Here is a 10633-nt window from a genome sequence, read left to right as displayed (position 1 = left end):
GATTTCTATCTATAGGGCACCAATTGATTTGAGTGAAAACTTTTCATAAAACTTGTTTGAATTATATATGTTATGGATCATGTTTGGAGCTAAGAACACAAGCAAGTGAGATTTGAGCCTAATGGTGTGGTTACATCTTATAACCACTTATTTTCCTTCTTGTGTGCATTATTCTCTTTCTATAAATGTAATCTTTGCTTTGTTTGATTCTTTATGTCCATTATTTTGTGTATACATGCATTTATATGATTGAGGCCATCATTTCATTAGCTCACTTATCCAAATAGCCAACCTTTTATATTCCTTCGTTAGCCAATTTGAGCCTACGATTAACCCACCTTGTTCTTATTTTAGCACATTACAAGCTTTAAAGTGAAAAACAATAATAGTCCTTTACTTGAATCTTCGATTACCTTAGGCTAGTGTGTGAGTATCATTCAAGTGTGGGAACCTTGGGACATTGGGTGAATAAAAGGGGTAGTTTTGTTATTGAAAAATATTGGGAATTGGGTACATACTCATGTATTGATCAAATGTAAAACCTTATGCATTGATGTTCTTGTACATAGAAAGAAAAAAAAAGAAAAAATGAGAAAAACAAAAGAATAAGAAAAAAAAAAGAAAAACAATATGGAAAAGAAAAAAAAATATAGAAAAAGAAAGAAACAAAGAAAAAGAAAGAAATAAAAAGGGGACAACATGTCCCAAAGTAAAGTCCAATAAAGATTAATGCATATGTGTTATAAAGCAAAAAGAAAATGCATAAGTATGTGAAAAAGTGAGGAATGGGTAGTTAGATCAGTACTTAATTGTATAGGTCATTATATAGGTTAGGTGGGAAGTCTAAGCTTATCAAAGATTCAAATTCCAAAGCTCACTTAACCATATATGCATCCTACCTTGACCCTAGCCCCATTACAACCTAAAGAAAAGGCCTCATGATAGATGTATGCATGCATGAAATATATGTTGATTTTTAGAAGAAAAACAAATCTTAGAAAGCATGAAATAGAGGAGAATTGAGAGAATCAACCCTAAACACTTGAGCGAATAGAGCGCAAACACATCCGGTGATGGTTTGATGCTCAATTACATGTTTCCATCTATAAGTATCACTTTTCATGCAAGTTTGTAAAAATATTTAATAACTCAATTCAATTGTGGATTAGACTTGCTAGTCCTTAGCCCTTGTGCATATATGCTTCATGGAGATTGATTTATTTTGACCAAGCAATTGCATTCATGTAGATAGTTGCATATAGGTAGATTGCATTTAGTGAGTTTCCATTGAATAAACACCATACCCTTACTTCATTCTTGGTTTAAGCATGAGGACATGCTTGGTTTAAGTGTGGGGAGGTTGATAAACCCCATTTGTAGGGTTTATCTTGTGCTTAATTTAGGGGATTTTATAACCTTTTACCCACATTTATTCAATGAAATAGCATGGTTTTATAACTTCTCCCTTAATTGTGCTTAAGAGTGAAAACATGCTTTTTAGGACTTAAAATAGCTAAATCTAATTCACCTTGATTCCATTAGATGCCTTGATATGTTTGTTAAGTGATTTAAGGTTTAGGAGGCAAAGATTGGATCAAGGGAATGAAGAAAGAAAGCATGAAAAGTTGGAGAACTCATGAAGAAATGAAAGAATCGGAAAGCTATCAAGCCGACCTCTTCGCACTTAAACAACCATAACTTGAGCTACAGAGGTCCAAATGATACGGTTCTAGTTGGGTTGGAAAGCTAACATCCGGGGCTTCGAAACGATATAAGATTTGCTATGGTTGAACCGTGCATGGTGATGCGTACGCGTATAGTACGCGCACGCGCCGTTGCTGCCACCTGGTTCACTTAAAGCAAAACGTGGCCAGCGAATTCTAAAGCCTTGTGGGCCCAATCCAACTCATTTCTAATGCTATTTAACCCAAGGAGTGAAGAGGAAAACATAAGTTAGTTACCATTAGTCATAGTTTTAGTAGTTAGAGTTAGTTTCTAGAGAGAGAAGCTCTCACTTCTCTCTAGGATTAGGATTAGGATTAGTTCTTAGATCTAGGTTTTAATCTTTTCTTTCTTCTACTTCTACCTTTCAATTCTTTGTTGTTACATTCATCTTCTTCTATTCTTTTTTTGTAATTTCCTTTATGTTGTTCTTATGCTTTGTTGTGGATCTACTTTTGTTCCTCCTATTCTCTTTCAATTCAATTAGAGGTAATTCATAATAATTGTGTTCATTTGATTTGTTGTTGTTTAATTCCTTGCAATTGAGTAGTGTAGATTTACTTTTCTTGAAATTTTACTATGCTTTCCTTTTATGCCTTCCAAGTGTTTGATGAAATGCTTGGTTGGATTTTAGAGTAGAATTTTATACTCTTGGCTTGGAAAGATAACTTAGGACCTCTTGAGTTACTAATGTCCAAGTAATTGATGATTAGGATCCATTGACTCTAGTTCTCACTAATTGAATCAGTGGAGAGTTAGGACTTATGGACTAGGATTGATATAGCTCATTTGACTTTCCTTTACTACTAGTTAGAGGATGATTTAATGAGATTAATCCTTGCCAATTCTCATATTGTGGTTAGTGATTAGGATAGAGATCCTTGACCACCAACCCTTGCCAAGATCTTTTTAGGCCTTAGTTTAGTTTCTTGTCATTTATCTTTCATGCTTCTTATCAAAACCCCAAAATAACTCACAACCAATAACAAGACACTTTATTGTAATTCCTAGGGAGAACGACCCGAGGTTTGAATATTTCGGTTTATAAATTTTAGGGGTTTGTACTAGTGACAAACAACTTTTTGTATGAAAGGATTATTGATTGGTTTAGAAACTACACTTGCAACGAGAATTCATTTGTGAAATTCTTTACCATCAAAAATCCAATCATCAACAGGGTATTAAGAATTTCCCAGGATCTTGTTTCTTTTGAGGTAGAGTTTGCTGAACCCATGTATCAAGTTCACTAATGAGAAAGGGAGGTTCACCTTCCCAAGTCTCATTACCAAATAACTTGGCATTCAATTTCATGATGGCTCCTAGATATTGAGCAACTTGCTCTCTAGTTATATCTTCATCCTCTTCAAAGGAAGAATAATCTTCAGATCTCATGAATGGCAGAAGATTTTAATGGAATCTCTATGGTCTCTATATGAGCCTCAGATTCCTTTAGGTCCTCAATAGGAAACTCCTTCTTGCTTGAGAGACGTCCCAGGAGGTCTTCCTCACTAGGATTTTCGTCCTTCTCCTCCCTTTTGCATTCGGCCATATTGATTACATCAATGGCCTTGCACTCTCCTTTTGTATTTCCTTCTGTATTGCTTAGGAGAATACTGGAAAGAGTTTCAGTGACTTTCTTACTCAGCCGGCCCACTTGTGCCTCCAAATTTCTGATGGAGGACCTTATTTCACTCTTGAAACTTAAGGTGGCCTTAGACAGATCAGAGACTAAATTTGCTAAATTAGAGGGGCTCTGCTCAGAATTCTCTGTCTGTTGCTGAGAAGATGATGGAAAAGACTTGTTATTGCTTAGCCTGTTTCTTCCACCATTATTAAAGCCTTATTGAGGCTTTTGTTGATCCTTCCATGAGAAATTTGGATGATTTCTCCATGATGAATTATAGGTGTTTCCATAAGGTTCACCCATGTAATTTACCTCTGTTATTGCAGGGTTCTCAAGATCATAAGCTTCTTCAAAAGCTGCCTCTTTAGTACTGTTAGATGCATTTTGTCATCCATTCAGACTTTGAGAAATCATGTTGACTTGCTGAGTCAACACTTTGTTCTGAGCCAATATGGCATTCAGAGCATCAATTTCAAGAACTCCCTTCCTCTGAGGCATCCTATTATTCACGGAATTCCTCTCAGAAGTGTACATGAATTGGTTATTTACAACCATGTTAATAAGTTATTGAGCTTCTACAGGCGTTTTCTTTAAGTGAATGGATCCACCTGCAGAATAGTCCAATGACATTTTGGAAAACTCAGATAGACCATAATATAATATATCTAATATGGTCCATTCTGAAAACATGTCAGAAGGACACTTTTTGGTCATCTGCTTGTATCTTTCCCAAGCTTCATAGAGGGATTCACCATCTTTTTGCTTGAAGGTCTGAACATCCACTCTAAGCTTGCTTAACTTTTGAGGAGGAAAGAATTTATCCAAGAAGGCCGTGATCAGCTTATCCCAGGAGTCCAGGCTATCTTTAGGTTATGAGTCCAACCATGTTCTAGCTCTGTCTCTTACAGTAAAAGGGAAAAGCATGAGCCTGTAGACTTCAGGATCTACTCTATTTGTCTTAACAGTCTCACAAATCTGTAAGAACTCAGTTAAAAATTGATAAGGATCTTCAGATGGAAGTCCATGAAACTTGCAGTTCTGTTGCACCAAAGCAACTAATTGAGGTTTCAGCTCAAAATTGTTTGCTCCAATGGCAGGAATTGAGATGCTTCTTCCATCAAACTTGGACGTTGGTTTAGTAAAATCACCAAGCATCCTCCTTGCATTATTATTATTGGGTTCGGCTGCCATCTCCTTCTCTTGTTCGAAAATTTCAGAAAGGTTGCCTCTGGATTGTTGTAATTTAGCTTCTCTTAGTTTCCTCTTCAGAGTCCTTTCAGGTTCTGGATCAGCTTCAACAAAGATGCCTTTTTCCTTATTCCTGTTCATATGAAAGAGAAGAGAAAAAGAAAAAGGAAGAGGAATCCTCTATATCTGGACAAAGAGGATCCTTATTATTAGTAGAAGAAGAAAGGAATAAGAGTGGAGAATCTAATCACAAGGGTGAGGATAGAGGCAGTGATTGGAGATGAAGAGAGGTGAAGAGAAGTGTTAATAAATAAATAAATAAATAGAAGAAGAGAAGAGAGAGAGAATTCGAAAATAATTTTGAAAAAGTAGTTAATGATTTTCGAAAATTAAAGATAAGATATAATTAAAATTAAAATTTAAAACAATTAAAAATAGTTTTTGAAAAAGAGATGAGATATTTTCGAAAATTAAAGAGGAAAAAGTAGTTAGGTGGTTTTGAAAAAGATAAGATACAAACAAAAAGTCAAATAGTTAGTTGAAAAAGATATTAAAATCAAATTTGAAAAGATAAGAAGATAAGAAGTTGGATAAGATATTTTGAAATCAAATTTTTGAAAAAGATAAAATTTTGAAAAAGATATGATAAAAAGATAAGATAAGAAGATATGATAAAAAGATAGGATTGAAAAAGATTTAATTTTAAAAATTAAAATTAATTACTTAACTAACAAGAAACTAAAAGATAAGATTCTAGAATTTAAAGATTGAACCTTTCTTAACAAGAAAGTAACAAACTTCAAATTTTTGAATCGATCACATTAATTGTTAGCATAATTTTCGAAAATAAAGATAAAATTAAGAAAAAGATTTTTGAAAAATATTTTTAAATTTTCGAAAATATTTTCAAAAATTAATAAGAAAAATGAAAAAAGATTTAATTTTTGAAAAAGTTTTAAAAAGATAAGATTTTTTTAAAATTGAAAATTTGACTTGACTTGTAAGAAATAATTAATTTTAAAAATTTTTTACCAAGTCAACTCAAATTTTCGAAAATTTGGAGAGAAATAAGAAAAAGATATTTTTTTGATTTTTAAATTTTTAATGATGAGAGAGAAAAACACAATTATGACCCAAAACATGAAAATTTTGGATCAAAACCAATTATGCATGCAAGAACACTATGAATGTTAAGATAAACACCAAGAACACCTTGAAGATCATGATGAACATCAAGAACATATTTTTGAAAAATTTTTGATGCAAGAAAACATGCAAGACATCAAATTTAGAATTCTTTAATGCATGGACACTATGAATGCAAAAAATGCATATGAAAAACAACATACAACACAAAATAGGAAAACATCAAGATCAAACAAGAAGACTTACCAAGAACAACTTGAAGATCATGAAGAACACCATGAATGCATGAATTTTCGAAAAATGCAAGAAAAATTTTTAAAACATGCAATTGACACCAAACTTAAAAATTGACTCAAGACTCAAACAAGAAACACAAAATATTTTTGGTTTTTATGATTTTATGATTTTTTGTATTTTTATTATTTTTTTTTCGAAAATTATATTTTAAAAAAAACGAAAATAAAGAAAAAAATTTTGAAAGATTTTTGAAAACTTTTTTTGAAAGGAAAATAAAAAGAAAATTACCTAATCTGAGCAACAAGATAAACCGTCAGTTGTCCATACTCGAACAATCCCCGGCAACGGCGCCAAAAACTTGGTGCACGAAATTATGATCATCAACAATGGCTCCAAAGGCTTGGTGCTCTCAAACGTCAATCACACTTTGTCACAACTCCGCACAACTAACCAGCAAGTGTACTGGGTCGTCCAAGTAATACCTTACGTGAGTAAGGGCCGATCCCACAGAGATTGTTGGTATGAAGCAAGCTATGGTCATCTTGTAAATCCCAGTCAGGCGGATTTAACTAGATTAAGAGATTATTGGTTTAAATAAAGATAATAAAATAAACAGAAAATAAAGATAAAGTTACTCATGTAATTCAATGGTGGAAATTTCAGATATAGGTGTATGGAGGTGCTGTGTTCCTTCTGAATCTCTGCTTTCCTACTTCTTCCTTTTAGTTTTTCATCACTCCTTTCTATGGCAAGCTGTATGTAGGGCATCACCGTTGTAAATAGCTACATCCCATCCTCTCAGTGAAAATGGTCCAAATGCTCTGTCACAGCACGGCTAATCATCTGTCGGTTCTCAATCAGGTTGGAATAGAATCCAGTGATTCTTTTGCATCTGTCACTAACGCCCAGCCTTCAGGAGTTTGAAGCTCGTCACAGTCATTCAATCCCGGAATCCTACTCGGAATATCACAAACAAGGTTAGACTTTCCAGATTCCCATGAATGCCGCCATCAATTCTAGCTTATACCATGAAGATTTTGATCAAGGAATCCAAGAGATATGCGCTCGGTCTAAGGTAGAACGGAAGTGGTTGTCAGTCACGCGCGTTCATAGGTGAGAATGATGATGAGTGTCACGGATCATCACATTCATCAAGTTGAAGTGCAACGAATATCTTAGAATAGGAATAAATCGAATTGGATAGAAAATAGTAGTAATTGCATTAAAACTTGAGGTACAGCATAGCTCCACACCCTTAATCTATGGTGTGTAGAAACTCCACCGTTGAAAATACATAAGTGAAAAGTCCAGGCATGGCCGAATGGCCAGCCCCCAGATCTAAGAACTAAACGTCCAAAGATTGAATAATACAATCCAAGATATATAATAAACTAGTAAAAAGTTCTATTTATACTAAACTAGCTACTAGGGTTTACAGAGGTAAGTAATAGATGCATAAATTCACTTCCGGGGCCCACTTGGTGTGTGCTTGGGCTGAACTTGATCTATCCATGAGCTGAGGCTTCTCTTGGAGTTGAACGCCAAGTTGTAACGTATTTTGTGCGTTCAACTCTGGTTCGTGACGTGTTTTTGGCGTTTGACTCCAGAGTGCAGCATGGAACTGGCGTTGAGCGCCAGTTTACGTCGTCAAATCTCGAATAAAGTATGGACTATTATATATTGTTGGAAAGCTCTGGATGTCTACTTTCCAACGCCGTTAAGAACGCATCATTTGGAGTGTTGTAGCTCCAGAAAATCCATTTCGAGTGCAGGGAGGTCAGATTCCAACAGCATCAGCAGTCCTTTGTCAGCCTCTTATCAGAGTTTTGCTCAGGTCCCTCAATTTCAGCCAGAAAATACCTGAAATCATAGAAAAATACACAAACTCATAGTAAAGTCCAGAAATGTGAATTTAGCATAAAAACTAATGAAAACATCCCTAAAAAGTAACTAGATCATACTAAAAACTACCTAAAAACAATGCCAAAAAGCGTATAAATTATCCGCTCATCAGTTAGCTTCCCGTCTTCTTCAGCTTATTTTCTTCTTCTTTCTCAGTATAACACACACACACTACACATGATGCATTCCATCAACAAGCTCAATTTATAAAGCTTCTTCAACGAGAGACGCTAGTTACCAGGGTGGGGGACTATCTCCTGCATAAAAACCACCTGCAACACTCCCCCTATATTGCTGTAGGCTCTTTGGAAATAAGCAGAGACCTGTAACACTTTTAGGATTTAGAGGCAACATGCCCCCTGCGTGTTGCCACCCGTACCTGCCAGCCACATCACCATACCCCTTGCGTATTGCTAGGGAACTACCACAGCTCTAACAGACCTGTCACCCCGTCCCCCGGCGTGTTAAACCTAACACCCACAACGGTACAAAACACCTCCTTCTCCAATATTGGGCAAATACACCAGCGTATATTCCATATCAAAAATAATTTCTGCAAAAATGAAGATACATAATAATGTATATACATAATAGTCACTAGTCTTGACCCGCAAAAAAAGGCTGGCTTGAATTATACATCACTAGAGAAATTACAAGACTCTAGGAAAAAATTAAGATATACAACAATACATTTTTAAAAGAGGAGAGAACTCTAAAGCCAAAATAAATCTTAAAAGAATCTTCTTCGAGTCATCAACTAAAATCTCCCACTCTTAACTAGATGTATTGCGTCCTATATCTGAAAAAGAAGAAATCAACGACAGGTGAGTAGGATAACAGTTCCAAATAAAAGACTACATACAAAAATATGAACCCTCTAGGCAATCCTGATCTCCAACTTCACAGGAATCCAAGCCTAGGATTTTAACTAATCCATACTAGGTTAATTTTGCTAAGGTCAAAGTAATTTAATCCACTACTAGTCTTATCCACTCCCAACAGTCATCTTCATTTTTCTCAGTCTCTATACTTTTAGTTAAATGCAAACACAAACAAGTAATCATAGCCAACAATCAAAAATAATAATATTTAGACAAGTAGTACAATTAGCAATTAAACAATATTATCAAATAAGCAAACCAAAATAATTATGCATACCTAAGTAATTGCAACCAAATGCACATGATGCATGCATGTCCTACTCGCCGCGAGCTCATGTGTTGGTTACGTTGCCAGACCCGACACATCCAGCATCTAACATGGATATCATCTCTCTGTTGCGCATCCCTAGGAGGAATTATCTTCGAGGAATTATATAAAATAAAGGAGTGCTTTCTCACCTTCTTTTGGAGGTATAAGCCGTGTCGTGCCATATAAAACAATAGAGAGTGTCGTCTTACAGAAAGGAGAGTACCTTCAATTCGCAATTACAGTCAAGTGGGACTATGCCACCATCCTCATCGTGGGTGGGACAAACCACCATCCCCACAACGTTTAAAATATTTCATTTTACAAGTTTTATAGGGGAGTAACCCAATTTAAATTCATTAATCCCATTCCCAATACAATCAAGGTAAAAAATATGGTTTTCAGAGTTCATACGGAGATTACAGAGGGTTAGAAGCTTGCCGAAAAAGTTCAACAGCTCAAAAATAACATTTTAGAAAAATCAGCACAATAGTGCGTATACGGGCTTCATACATATGCACAAAAGTGTAATGATACATACAGAGTATAGATGCATACAGGGAAGTCTACAATCATGCGTACGTAGGATAGGTGCATACACGGAGAACCTGATTCGGCTACTAACTCTGTAGAATCTACATTATTCAATTTTAACCTAATTTTTAAACACCCATAACTTTTTCTACAAAAATCGTTTTTCCTCCGTTCTTTGACGGTCTTAAAGTAGACATTCCCAGTTTTAATTCAAGATAAATTTCATTCATTTCCAAGTTTCGAGCGCCAACTTATGGCCTTCCAAAGTTGACCAAAATTACCAAATTACATATTTTCTACAACATTTAAAATTTACACTACTCAAAACCTTTTATTTTTGAAAACATTACCCAATAGCCTCATCCAAGTCCAAACCTAACCAATCCATCTTTCACTCTTCAACAACTCATCCAACATTGGATTTTCACCTAAATTATTACTTAACCTTTCATTAACCAAACTTACATAATTTTCTCAAAATCAACAATTAATCATCCCAAATCCAATTTTACATACTATCTACAATGATTCAACCTTAACAAGTGCACAACATCACATCAATACATATCAAGAGATATAACTCAATCAATCACGGCTTCTAGCCCAAAATTTATTCAACATTCAAACCATTATTCAATTTCAAACATTCATGCTAAACCATTAACATCAACGACATCAATCCAACAATATCTTAAAGTCAACTAGCCGAGGATTTCACATAGCATTATATAGTGATTATTCGAAACCAAAATCCATAGACCTTAGTTGACGGCGGTTCTAACCTCTTGGGTCCTTCTCTCCGGCCAATCTAAGCCTCAATTAAACCCTCTCCAATCCAAGTTTCAATCAACTCTAATATAATTTTATTCAAATCTCACATTCTTCATACTAGGGTTTTCACACAAATTGGAGAAAGTGGAGGGGAAGAGTTTTCCTACCTTATTCCATATAAACATGGGTCAAAATTCTGCTAGAAATTAAACTTAAGCTTCCCCTAAAACATCAAAATCATAATTTTCAACGGCCACATATGCAAAATGCAAAACAAAGAAAAATAGAGAAATGAGATTGAATTCTCACAATTACTCACCG

The 10633-nt window shown here is 34.9% G+C and overlaps 1 non-coding gene across 1 annotated transcript; it reads left to right on the top strand.

Moving 5' to 3' along the window:
• Positions 1–4034: 4034 nt before the first annotated feature.
• Positions 4035–4138, top strand: LOC130953662 (small nucleolar RNA R71). Its single transcript, XR_009075828.1, has one exon. It is a non-coding gene; the product is annotated as a small nucleolar RNA R71 (small nucleolar RNA).
• The last annotated feature ends 6495 nt before the right edge of the window (positions 4139–10633 follow it).

The sequence above is a fragment of the Arachis stenosperma genome, chromosome 1, assembly GCF_014773155.1.
Source record: "Arachis stenosperma cultivar V10309 chromosome 1, arast.V10309.gnm1.PFL2, whole genome shotgun sequence".
NCBI classification, from domain to species: Eukaryota; Viridiplantae; Streptophyta; class Magnoliopsida; order Fabales; family Fabaceae; genus Arachis; species Arachis stenosperma.
The sequence above is the reverse complement of the archived record's forward strand: the minus strand, read 5'-3'. Positions and strand labels throughout refer to the sequence as shown.